This window comes from Oncorhynchus mykiss, chromosome 2, assembly GCF_013265735.2.
Source record: "Oncorhynchus mykiss isolate Arlee chromosome 2, USDA_OmykA_1.1, whole genome shotgun sequence".
Classification (NCBI taxonomy): domain Eukaryota; kingdom Metazoa; phylum Chordata; class Actinopteri; order Salmoniformes; family Salmonidae; genus Oncorhynchus; species Oncorhynchus mykiss.
Window position 1 is genome coordinate 69,528,128 of NC_048566.1, and position 14,127 is coordinate 69,542,254.

The following is a 14,127-nucleotide window of genomic DNA, read 5'->3' on the forward strand; positions in this document are numbered from 1 at the left end:
CTGAAATATCACATTTACATAAGTATTCAGACCCTTTACTCAGTACTTTGTTGAAGCACCTTTGCCAGAGATTACAGCCTCGAGTCTTCTTGGGTATGACGCTTTCTCCCATTCCTCTGCAGATCCTCTCAGGCTTTGTCAGGTTGGATGGGGAACGTCGCTGCACAGCTATTTTCAGGTCTCTCCAGAAATTCGATCAGGTTCAAGTCCGGGCTCTGGCTGGGCCACTCAAGGACATTCAGAGACTTATCCCAAAGCCACTCCTGTGTTGTCTTGGATGTGTGCTTTGGGTCATTGTCCTGTTGGAAGGTGAAACTTCGCCCCAATCTGAAGTCCTGAGCGCTCTGGAGCATATTTTCAACAAGGATCTCTGTACTTCTCTCCGTTCATCTTTGCCTCGATCCTGACTATTCTCCCAGTCCATTCCGGCAAAACAAATCCCCACAGCATGATGCTGCCACCACCACGCTTCACCGTAGGGATGATGCCAGGTTTCCTCCAGACGTGATGCTTGGCATTCAGGCCAAAGAGTTCGATCTTGGTTTCATCAGACCAGAGAATCTTGCTTCTCAGTCAGAGTCTTTAGGTGTCTTTTGGCAAACTCCAAGCGGGCTGTCATGAGTCATTTACTGAGGAGTGACTTCCATGTGGCCACTATCATAAAGGCCTGATTGGGGGAGTACTGCAGAGATGATTGGCCATCTGGAAGTTTCTGCCATCTCCACAGAGGAACTACAGAGCTCTGTCAGAGAGACCATCGGGTTCTTGGTCAACTCACTGACCAAGGCCCTTCTCCCCGATTGCTCAGTTTGGCCAGCTCTAGGATGAGTCTTGGTGGTTCCAAACTTCTTCCATTTAAGAATGATGGAGGCCCTTCCCCAGATCTGTGCCTCGACACAATCTTGTCTCGGAGCTCTACGGACAGTTCATTCAACCTCATTGCTTGGTTTTTGCTCTGACATGCACTGTCAACTGTGCGACCTTATATAGACAGGTATGTGCCTTACCAAATCATGTCCAATCAATTGAATTTACAACAGGTGGACTCCAATCAAGTTGTAGAAACATCTCAAGGATGATTAATGGAAACAGGATTCACCAGGGCTCAATTTCGAGTCTCGTAGTAAAGGGTCTGAATACTTATTTATATAAGCATTACTGTTTTTATTTTTTTTAATGTGCAAAACATTCTACAAACCTGTTTTCGCTTTGTCATTATGGGGTGTAGTGTAGATTAATTTAATCCATTTTAGAATAAGGCTGTAATGTAACAAAATGTGGAAAACGTCAAGGGGTCTGAATACTTTCCGAATACACTGTATGCCTAAGTTGTACTAGAGCTCCTGGCTACACATCTCACGTGACCTGCAGTTACTCAGGCAAGCACAAGAAAAACATTTCCACATAATGAATGCTGATGATTATCATGCGTTATAATGCAGTGCAGATAGACGCAAGGGAACACTCTTCAAGTGAACACAGATTAATATCTCGCTGAAATCCATTGAGACCATGAATGGCTCAACAGTTTAAGATTCCTTTGAAGCAGGGCTTCTCCACCTTCTTCCATCTCAGACCTAATGACATTCCACCAAAAGCCAGGGACCCCACGCCAGACCAAATTTTAACAGCAGCGCTAATTTGATAAATGCTGTAAACTGCTAGAGCTAGCTGAATTCATTGTTGGCCTGAAATGTGAACAAAGACTGTAACTGTGATCTTCCCTGACCCATTGAAAACCCACCTCTTAGGCCTCTTAGGGAAAAGGTTAAGAGGACGCAGGTGGCTGGAAAAATCCCATCCTGAACTCTCTCTAGGTCTGGACGTCTGATGTGATGATGTGCGGTCCGATGTGATGTCAAATGTGTGTCTACACTGTGCTTAAGCAGTTCAAGCATGGCTAAAATTAGACCACACGGTCTTTGCCCTGTGTTTTGCATGTCTCTCTCTATGCCGGTAGCTAATGCAAAGTGGATGCAAACCGGGCATGATATGGCAACACAAGGACAGCTATCTAGAGATAGTGTATGTTACCATGAGCTTCAGTGTTCTGCAGCGCTGGGTGTCTGTCATTGAACCAGTAAACAAACCCATAAGAGAGCTCAGCCAATGTATGGCAGAGCATGGGACTGTTAGATGGCGACTGCGGGTGTGAGACAAACACGTAGGCTACATTCAATTTGACTTTACGTTATTTGTAATTTGTTCTGGAGGAAAGACAGACCTACGTGCCAGAGCAGATCAGCATCCTCCAACCCCCTACCCCCATCACGCCGAGCCTCACGGTGGGAAAATTACAGTAAGGGTCTGGGAATGGTGCAGCCGGGCTGGCTGGCCCTGGTTTGTTCTTGCTCAGGTCAGTCACCTCCAATCACGTCATCAGAGGTGGCTAGACTGGCCCTCTTAACGTGATTAGCATCCCCACGCCAAGTGTGGAAGCAGCACCGAATGAGGAACAGAGAGACTACAGAGATACAGGGCCCAGAGAGCAGCCATAGAGAAAGAGAGAAACAGGAGAAAACAGAGAGAGAGGGAACAGAAAGGGAACAGAGAGTGAACGAGAGCAGCCATAGAGAAAGAGAGAAACAGGAGAAAACAGAGAGAGGGAACAGAGAGCGAGAGAGCAGCCATAGAGAAGGAGAGAAACAGGAGAAAACAGAGAGAGAGGGAACAGAGAGTGAACGAGAGCAGGGCGAGTGTATAATGAGTGTCTAGGAGAAAAGAGAGATTTTCAAGAGATGAGAAAGGACATAGTTCAGTATAGACCAGACTGAGCGTACAGAACAGTGCTTCACAACCCAGCAGTGTGCCACGCTGCACCTTTTCTTTTCTATGTCAGCTCAGCTTAGCCAGAGATACCATATATAATGACAAGATGGTCTCGTCTCTGCTCTAACAATGGGAGTCATTGTCCCAAAGGCGGGAAGGCAGGCGGTCTGCGTATTAAGCAGAATCGGTGTGTTCACGCGTGGACAGATTATGACGGGAGTGGACCCTCTCGTTTAGCCTCTTCCTCTCTGGCTTAGCTCAGTGAGTCAGTTTCCTCTGAAGGCAGATACAGGGAGTGTCCCTTTCCTAGGCCATCAGGATGAGAACACACACAATACAATTTTATGGTCTTCATTTGTATTGTCCCTCACACATTTCCCTATAGAAATAAGTCATTGAAGCAAATCAGCTCCTACTAAAGCATGCTGGTTGCACACTCCCACGTCTTCACACACAGTCTGCTCTCGACACTGTTCCAAAGCTTGTCATTTTGGCACTACATTGTAGCTCGATTTCAATTCACATTTGGGACTGTCCTGGGGACATTCTATAGAACATTCCACAGTTACATTATTTATACCCAAGAAAAGGGAACCATCTCCATTGTGTTCAATAAACTGATTATTTAGCTAGACTTTCTATTAAGAAATAGGCAAACTAAGGTTCATATTATTACGTGACCAAAGTACAGATATGAATGTAGCTGTTATTCAGGCTCACAAATAGATGTAAAACACAACGACGGCTGTAGAACAAAACCTTAAAGTCTGCATATTCAGTGAGATCTACAGTGAGTGTTTGTGTCAATACAGCCCAGTTCTATTGATTATTCAGACAGTAGTAATTCAGTGGAGGCTCTGTGTCTTTGTTGTTCTCCTTTTATCACTGCCTCTGCATCAGAAAGCGCTAACAACAAAACACTGGCCTCTTCAGGTTACACCGGGAGGGAAGCTAGGGGTTGTTTAACCTACAACATGAACACAATCGCTTTTTCTGCTATGAAGAGGAGACAGCTGGTTTAGAGGAAGAAGGTTTAAGTTATGATGCGTGTTCTATACTAAGATGATGGGCACTATGGTATACCACTGTTCATTTTGGCACTCTGTTTTAGATTTAGTCTTAGTCATTTTGACTAAAATATCACTGTCTTAGTCCCATTTTTGTCATTTTAGTAGTTATTTAGTCTAGTTATTGTCAAAATGATGAAAACAGTGGGCCATTTCAGTCAACTAAATAAAATGGTATTTTTAGTCATATTTTTGTTACATCACATTTGCATTGCCTCATTAACCTATAGTAAACATAAATCACTGACTTCCATGTGCACCAACATACATTGGCTGGTTCTATCAACATATTTTCCTGCATAACATCTGATCGCATAATTTATCTCCCAACAACCAACTACAGATTAAAAATCACACCCCTTAGCAGGGCTTCAGCTTAACATTTCACCAGTGCCACCAACTTTTTCAGTGGCACCAGACCATGACTTGGTAGCACCCCCAAAAAAGATTTGCGGCGTCACGCAATAGAAAAACTGCTTTCTCATTCACCTTTTAAAGTATTTCACAGTGCTTTAGACTGTAATAGACTGAGATATTTTGGGGAGCAACCTAATCCAGTGATTGTCATGAATTGTGAGTTAACAATAGGGTATTGTTGTTATATTTTACTGTTAAAAATAGGACTCCCGAAATGTCAGATTCTTTTTTGTTCAAAAGAGATGAATTTGCCTACATCTTTAAATAGATCGATATCATAGGCTAATTTTGGGGCTTATTCAACATGAGGAAGTGAAACCTCAAAACACATTAGCTAGCTCACTGACACAAAATATAATACCCACTGCTAGTAGCCATGTATTAATCCAACAGCAAATATAATGTCCCTTTTTATTTTGAAGTTGTAGCCCTATGCACACGCAATGGCCGATGTGCAATTGCGCATTTTGCGCGCTTCAGATCTGAAAGCTATATAAAATATCTCGGTTGTAAAAAATAGTTGCTATTGAGCTCAAATGAACAGTATACCCACAGAAAGCTGAGAACAACAGTAGCTGTTTCCAAAGCTAGGTACAGTGCCTTCGGAAAGTATTTAGAACCCTTGACTTTCTCCACATCTTTATGTTACAGCCTTATTCTAAAATTGATTAAATATTATTTTTTCCTCAGCAATCTACACCCATAAGGAAAGTCAAAACAGGTTTTTGGAAATCTTTGCAAATCTATTAAAAACCTAAAACCAAAATACCTTATTTACATAAGTATTCAGACCCTTTGCTATGAGACTCGAAATTGAGCGCAAGTGGATCATGTTTCCATTCATCATCCTTGAGATGTTTCTGCAACTGGATTAGAATCCACTTGTGGTAAATTCAATAGATTGGACATGATTTGGAAAGGCACAGACTTGTCTATATGAGGTCTAAGAAATTGTCCGTAGAGCTCCGATTGTGTCGAGGCACAGATCTGGGGATATCTGCAGCATTGAAAGTCCTCAAGAACACAGTGGCCTCCATCACTCTTAAATAAAAGAAGTTTGGAACCACCAAGACTCTTCCTATAGCTGGCCGCCCAGCCAAACTGAGCAATCGGGGGAGAAGGGCCTTGGTCTTGGTAGGTGACCAAGAAGAACTTTAGTGCTCTGTCAGTGACCATCGGGATGATGGTCACTGACAGAGCACTAAAGTTCTTCTGTGGAGAGGGGGGAACCTTCCAGAAGGACAACCATCTCTGCAGCACTCCACCAATCAGGCCTTTATGGTAGAGTGGCCGGATGGAAGCCACTCCTCAGTAAAAAACACATGACAGCCCGTTTGGAGTTTGCCAAAAGACACCTAAAGACTCTCAGACCTGAATGCCAAGCATCACGTCTGGAGAAAACTTGGCACCATCCCTACAGTGAAGCATGGTGGTGGCAGCATCAAGCTGTGGGGATTCTTTCAGCGGCAGGGACTGGGAGACTAGCCAGGATCGAGGAAAAGATGAATGGAGCAAAGTACAGAGAGATCCTTGATGAAAACCTGCTCCAGAGTCCTCAGGCAGAAATCGCTGCCAACGGTGTTTCAGCAAAGTACTAAGTAAAAGGTCTGAATACTTATGTAAATGTCGTATTTAAGTTTTTTTATTTTTCAAAATGTGCAAAAATGTATAAAAAAACTGTTTTTGCTTTGTTATTATGGGGTACTGTGTGTAGATTGACGAGGAAAAAAAAACAATTGAATCCATTTTAGAATAAGGCTGTAATGTAACAAAATTTTGAAAAAGTCAAGGGGTCTGAATACTTTCCGAATGCACTGTATTTCCCGCAATTGGACTTTTTTCAATTGTATACAATCAGAAGCCTTTTTTCTCTCTCCCGGAGGGCACATACAGTGGCTCGCTCATCACAGCAGCAGGTCCCAGCAGAACAGACCCCAGCAAACAGGCCCAGGGGGTGGGCAGACTTTAATTACAGGAATCATGAGGTTTTTATAATGCACTTTACTGTTTGACCAAATCATGGTTGTAGCCGACCAAAAAATAGGACATTTTAAAACTTTTGAGTGAGGTGACCTTGTAATGAATGTTCAGCTCGCACACAATCAATTACAAATTTAACTCACACAGCCAAGTCAAAGGGTCACAAAATGCCAGAAAATGGTTGCAGTCTAGAGCCCTGCTCCTTTGCATGCTGTAACTATATTGTAATCAAAGTAGTGGAATGATAGGTTGCAGAAAACAACTAACTAGCAGTAACTAGCAACTAACTAGCAGTAACTAGCAATCTGTTAGCCTACCAACACTTATATTTTGGGATGATGCTCTTTCAGATGTCTCTTGAGGTAGGTAGTATTTTTCTCCGTCAACTAGTGGGTGCCAACACTGTCTTCTCTTGTGCTAATGTTGCATTCGGTCTTTGTTGAATCTACACGATAAGTAAAATGTCTCCAAACATTGCACCTTTTTCTAACAGGAGATTTTACCACCGGGAGAGTAGCCATGGCATGTCCCTTATTGGCATCAATGATTTGTTGCCGCCAGATTGCAAATAACATCTCAATCTATCCAAAAACTCTTGTCCAGTCCATTTACTAGTCAGATTTTAGTCACAGAGATAATTTAGTCTTGACTCGTTTTCATTAACCCTAATGAAAAATTGTTTATTTACACGGAATAAAAACATAAATGCAACATGTAAAGTGTTGGTCCCATGTTTCATGAACTGAAAAAAAAAATATCCCAAAAATGTTCCATACGCACAAACAAATGATTTCTCTCAAATTCCCTGTTAGTGAGCATTTCTCCTTTGCCGAGATAATCCTGACAGGTGTGGCATATCAAAAAGCTGATTAAACAGCATGATCATTACACAGATGCACCTTGTGCTGGGGACAATAAAAGGTCACTCTAAAATGTGCAGTTTTGTCACACAACAATGTCCAATTGGCATGCTGACTGCAGGAATGTCCACCAGAGCTGTTTCTAGAGAATGTAATAATAATTTCTCTACCATAAGCCGCTTCCAACGTTGTTTTAGAGAATTTGTCAGTACATCCAACCGGCCTCACAACCGCCGACCATGTATAACCATGCCAGCCCAGGACCTCCACATCTGGCTTCTTCACATGCGGGATTGTCTGAGACCAGCCACCCGGACGGCTGATAAAACTGTGGGTTTACACAACAGAAAGAATTTCTGCACAAACTGTCAGAAACTGTCTCATCGTCATCACCAGTCTTGACCTGACTGTAGTTCAGCGTCGTAACCAATGTGGGCAAATGCTCACCTTCGATGGCCACTGTCACGCTGGAGAAGTGTCCTCTTCACGGATGAATCCTGGTTTCATCTGTACCGGACAGATGGCAGACAGAGTGTATGGCGTCGTGTGGGTGAGAAGTTTGCTGATGTCAACGTTGTGAACAGAGTGCCACATGGTGGCGGTGGGGTTATGGTATGGGCAGGCATAAGCTACGGACAACAAATACAATTGCATTTTATCGATGGCAATTTGAATGCACAGAGATACTGTAATGAGATCTTGAGGCTCATTGTTGTGCCATTCATCTCCCGCCATCACCTCATGTCTCACAATGATAATGCACAGACCCATGTCACAAGGATCTGTACACAATTCCTGGAAGCTGTAAATGTCCCAGTTCTTCAATGGCCTGCATACTCACCAGACATGTCACCCAATGAGCATGTTTGGGATGCTCTGAATCTACGTGTACGACAGTGTGTTCCAGTTCCTGCCAATATCCAGCAACTTCGCACAGCCATTGAAGAGGAGTGGAATAACATTCCACAGGCAACAATCAACAGCTTAATCAACTCTATGCGAAGGAGATGTGTCACATTGCATGAGGCAAATGGTGGTCACACCAGATATTGACTGGGTTTCTGATCCACGCCCCTATCTTTTTTTAAAGGCATCTGTGACAAACAGATGGATATCTGTATTCCCAGTCGTGAAATCCATAGATTAGGGCCTAATTTATTTATTTAAGTTGACTGATTTCTTTACATTAACTGTAACTCATAAAAATCGTTGAAATTATTGCATGTTGCGTTTATGTTTTTGTTCAGTGTAGTCATACTTTTTTCTGGGTCTATTTAGTCAGTTATCGTCTCCTCAATTGCCACTGAAAAATATTTTTCACTATTTTAACACTGTAGTATACTGTGGATGTTCTAGGATGACAAAACATTGTCAGAGTCGAGATTATTTCACAGAAAACAATAATGTTTTATGAGTTGTCAGAGTTTAGAGCGATGAAAAGTAGCTAGCTAACAGCTATTTCACATCTCGTCATTAAGCAAGTTAACAAAAGTGGAGCCGTTGCTATGGATACTCACACACACACACACACGGAACGGAGGGGGCTGTGCGGGGGACAGATAGAGACTAGCAATTAATGGGTATACTAACTACGCGGGCCTTAAATTTGGCAGATTCAATTTGGGCCCCGGTATGGTAGGGCCTGAACATCACAGGCATGGGTAGGGCTTGGCCTAAATTTCATGCCCGTGCAGGGCTTTAGTGTATGTGTGTGTGAGAGAGGCTGGACCACAGACGGGGGTAAAGAGAACAATTGGGACTGCCTCACACAACAGAGACTGCTAATGAGCAGAACAGAGACCAGAGAACCATGGAGACTAATGCAGACAGATAGGCTGAGGAAATGCTTGACAAACATCTAAAACCTCTCCTACTGTTTTCACTATCAAACTCAGTCATATTTTGAAAGGAGAATAGCGGGGATGAACATCACAGTCCAATTAAAGAGGAGGACACATAGTTCATGTGACCAATATAAGCAGAGTCATCAGACTGCTCTACCCTTAGAACTTCAACAATCATGTCAGTTATCCAGGTCTAATACCAACTTCGATTCCTTTCCTTTTCCTTTATCCAATCATTTAATAAACTGCTAATACATCCAAACTTGATTTACAAAGCCCCTTACAGTGCCGTGCAAAAGTATTCACCCCCTTGGTATTTTTCCTATTTTGTCACGTTACAACCTGTTATTTAAATGGCTTTTTATTTGGATTTCATGTAATGGACATACACAAAATAGTCCAAATTGGTGAAGGGAAATGAAAAAAAAATACTTGTTTCAAAAAATTCTAAAAAATAAAAAACAGAAAAGTGGTGTGTACATATGTATTCACCCCCTCTGACATGAAGCCCCTAAATAAGATCTGGTGCAACCAATTACCTTCAGAAGTCACATAAATTAGTTAAATAAAGTCCACCTGTGTGCAATCTAAGTGTCACATGATCTGTCACATGGTCTCAGTATATATACACCTGTTCTGAAAGGCCCCAGAGTCTGCAAAGCGCCACAGCGGAGATTGGAGTATCTGTCCATAGGACCACTTTAAGCCATACACTCCATAGAGCTGGGCTTTACAGAAGAGTGGCCAGAAGAAAATAAGAAAACATGTTTGGTATTCGCCAAACGGCATGTGGGAGACTCCCCAAACATATGGAAGAAGGCACTCTGGTCAGATGAGACTAAAATGTAGCTTTTTGGCCATCAAGGAAAATGCTATGTCTGGTGCAAACCTAACACCTCTCATCCCCCCCCCCCCCCCCCCCCCCCCCAAGAACACCATCCCCACAGTGAAGCATGGTGGTGGCAGCATGCTGTGGGGATGTTTTTCCATCGGCAGGGACTGGGAAACTGGTCAGAATTTAAGGAATGATGGATAACGCTAAATACGGGGAAATTCTTGAGGGAAAACCTGTTTCAGTCTTCCAGAGATTTGAGACTGGGATGAAGGTCCATCTTCCAGCAGGACAATGGCCCTAAGCATACTGCTGAAGCAACACTCGAGTGATTTAAGGGAAACATTTAAATGTCTTGGAATGGCCTAGTCAAAGCACTGACCTCAATCCAATTGAGAATCTGTGGTGTGACTTAAAGATTGCTGTACACCAGCGGAACCCATCCAACTTGAAAGAGCTGGAGCAGTGAAGAACGGGCAAAAACCCCAGTGGCTAGATGTGAATAGTTAGGCACGCTCAAGTTTCCTGTTTTTTTTGTCTTATTTGTTTGTTTCACAATAAAAAATATTTTGCATCTTCAAAGTGGTAGGCATGTTGTGTAAATCAAATGATACAACCTGGAATTAAAATTGATTTTTTGGGGGGGTTGTAAGGCAACAAAATAGGAAAAATGCCAAGGGGGTGAATACTTTCACAAGCCACTGTATGTGCAAGTGATGAATCACGAAAAAAATCGAACCACACACATGCATGCAGTGTGGCACACAAATCATCATGGCATGCTTACAAATACAAAACGCCACAGAGAGCCCTCGGCAGGGTTGGGGAGTAGCTGATTACACCAGGTTTCCATTCAACCATTTCATGCGGATTGGACAGGTAACTAGTAACTGTAACGGATTACATTTACCCAACCCTGGCCCTAGTGGTCAGTTTACCACCTGGACCAACTCTGGACCCACTCTTCCCATACACATACAATACACCATCTTTATAAACAGATGGTCCAAACATTCCTCTCAGAGAGAACGAGGAGAAAGAGATGGAAGAGATAGAGATGCCTGTTCACACATGGCCTACATCTCATCGACACACACACACACACACCCACACACCCAACCCCCCAATTTATTCCTCTGACTGTTCCTTGATAGTAAAGTGTGGCCTAAGCATCAGGGAAAAGAGTCCAGTCCAGTTGGAGTTAGTGTGACATGAGTTTAGTCACTTCCTCCTCACACTGCTAATGATGAGGCAGATGGGTATTGCTGCCTGGACAAAGGTCCAGTTAAGTAGCATAATCACATATCCTGAAAAACCTTTACTGCATGCACTCTGCTTGGCAAATATTAGCACCCACCCCCACCCTCGCTCTGGCCCTCTCGATCTCTGTTCACGTCTCTCTCTGACACACAGAAAACAAACAAACACAAAGAGAGACATGGTTTCACACCTTTTCGTGAATAGCGTGGTGTGAAAATCAAGCCCATGAACACTTAACACACTAGACGTTGTTCCTCTCAGGTCAGACAAACACACCGATTTATTCTCACACACGCCAACATTCCAGACATGCTTCCATTGCACCTGCAGCAACATATTATTCTGTATTGTAATCACTGCTGGCTAGCGATTTCACAGTCTTGCATTCTCATCCAATTAAATCCCTCATTAGCTGGGCTTTAAAACTAATGCTCCCCATTCCCCATTCATCTACGCTTCACTAACAAAAAAAGCTCAGGGTAGCTGTTCTGAAGGTCCATGCCATCTCACCAATTCCCTAATTACCCTCTGGACACGCCCCCTCTGCTGCCAACTCACCAAACCTGAACTCACTCTGATAATCATCATTCCTCTCCCTTCCTCAGCTATAAATGCAGTTTATCTCCATTTCCAGGTGTTCAGTGTTTTTGGTGGCCTACGTGCCCGAGTGTAAGTAAGGAGCTGTCCATGTGTTAATAAGATTGCATAATGCTGACTTCCTTGCCTGTATATATAGTGAACTCTGAAAGTACTGGGACAGTGACACGTGTTGTTGTTTTGGCTCTGTACTCCAGCACTTTGGACTTGAAATGATACTTTGAGGATAACATGGAGACTGTCAGCTTTAATTTGAGGATATTTCCATCCATATTGGGTGAACCATTTAGAAATTACAGCACTTTTTGTACAAAAGTATTAGGTCATTCACTTGTGTATTCAAGTAGTAAAAAGTATTTGGTGCCATATTCCTGGCACGCAATGACTATGTCATGCTTGTTTGACTACAAATGTGTTGGATGCATTTGCTTTCTGTTTTGGTGGTTTCAGATTATTTTGTGCCCAATAGAAATGAATAGTAAGTAATGTAGTGTCTGTTTTCTTGTAAATAAGAATAGAACATGTGTCTAAACACTTCTACATTAATGTGGATGCTACCATGATTACAGATCGTCCTGAAAGAATTGTGAATGACTGAGAAAGTTAGATGCACATATCACCCCCCCCCCAAAAAAAAAGATGAATCCCTGTTATTGTGAGAGGTTGGGTCATTTGTGCATCTGTCTTTCTCACTCATTATTCATGATTCATTCAGGTCTATCCGTAATCATGGTAGCATCCACATTCATGTAGACGTGCTTAGAAACATATTCTATTCTTACCCTCAAATTAAAGCAGACAGTGAACTTTAACCTCCTAGTCATTGTATCACTTCAAATCCAAAGTGCTGGAGTACAGAGCCAAAACAACAAATGTCACTGTCCCAATACTTTGAGCTCACTGGAAATGTACATTGCCAATTAGACCACTTATATGCCTTAGAATACTTCCTTTGTCTGAATGTATATGTACAAAACACCTCCCTAGTGTTGAATTGTACCCTCTTTCCCCTCAGAACAGCCTCAATTAATCGGGGCATGGACACTACCATACCACGTTCAAAGCCACTTAAATATTTTGGCTTGCCCATTCACCCTCAATGGCACACATGCACAATCCATGTCTCAAGGCTTACAAATCCTTCTTAAACCTGTCTCCTCCGCTTCAACTACACTGACGTGGATTTAACAAGTGACATCAATAAGGGATCATAGCTTTCACCTGGTAAGTCTGTCATGGAAAGAGCAGGTGTTCCTAATGTTTTGTACACTCTGTGTGTGGAGATATCTCTCTCGGTGACATCCTTTGTTCCTGTTATACACTAACATTATCCTATTAGTTATGGCACTTTGTTTTGAATAGCCTAATATGTTGTATCCCCCAGAACCACTACCTCATATCATAACTTGTATCACAAACTTACCTACTGGCCTTTACAAGCCATCAAATCTTCCTCCTTGCACCTCTGTGTCCTTGTACTGTGCCTTGTTAATAAATACCCTGAAGGTAAGGCACTTGTCTGTCGGCCCTGCATTAAAGACCAAAAATGGCTAAAGAAAATCGTGATAAATAAAGTATACCAGTTTCATTTAAGGACCAAAACATTGACAGCTGTACCATACAGGTTGCAAAATAGTGCGGAGGAAAATTTCTATGTACTGATTTCATGGCATATGCTTTATGAACTGATACACAAAACAATGCCGAATTCAAAACTTGAGTTTTATTTATTGTTATACAAAATTGTTGAAATCTATAGAATATGTTTGTGTGTGTGTATATCACACACAAGTATGTGGACACCCCTTCAAATCAGTGGATATTTCAGCCACACCCGTTGCTGACACACCGCCATGCAATCTCCATAGACAAACATTGGCAGTATAATGGCTTTAGTGAAGAGCTCAGTTACTTTCAACGTGGCAACATTATAGGATACCACCTTTCCAACAAGTCAGTTTGTTAAATTTCTGCCCCGCTAGAGCTGTCCCGGTCAACTGTAAGTGCCGTTATTGTGAAGTCAATGTATAGAAGCAACAACCGGCTCAGCCGTGAAGTGGTAGGTCACACAAGCTCACATGACGGGACCGCCAAGTACTGAAGCGTGTAGCATGTGAAAATTCTGTCCTCTGTTGCAACACTCACTACCGCGTTCAAAACTGCCTCTGGAAGCAACGTCAGGAGAACACTAGGAGAACACTACCTGCCCCAATGCATAGTGCCAACTGTAAAGTTTGGTGAAGGAAGAATAATGGTCTGGGGCTGTTTTTCCATGGTTCGGGCTAGGCCCCTTAATTCCAGTGAAGGGAAATCTTAACACTACAGCATACAATGACATTCTAGACAATTCTGTGCTTCCAACTTTATGGCAAAGGTTTGGGGAAGGCCCTTCCCTGTTTCACCATGACAATACCCCCGTGCATAAAGTGAGGTCCATACAGAAATGGTTTGTCGCGATCAGAACTGTTGCCAGAGAATTTAATGTTAATTTCTCTACCATA

At 42.6% G+C, this 14,127-nt stretch overlaps 1 protein-coding gene across 3 annotated transcripts in view; it reads right to left on the reverse strand.

Annotated features, from left to right (window-relative positions):
• Nucleotides 1-14,127, reverse strand: part of gnao1a (guanine nucleotide binding protein (G protein), alpha activating activity polypeptide O, a) — a 137,915-nt gene that overhangs the window by 116,359 nt on the left and 7,429 nt on the right. The gene's annotated exons all lie outside the window — the stretch shown is intronic.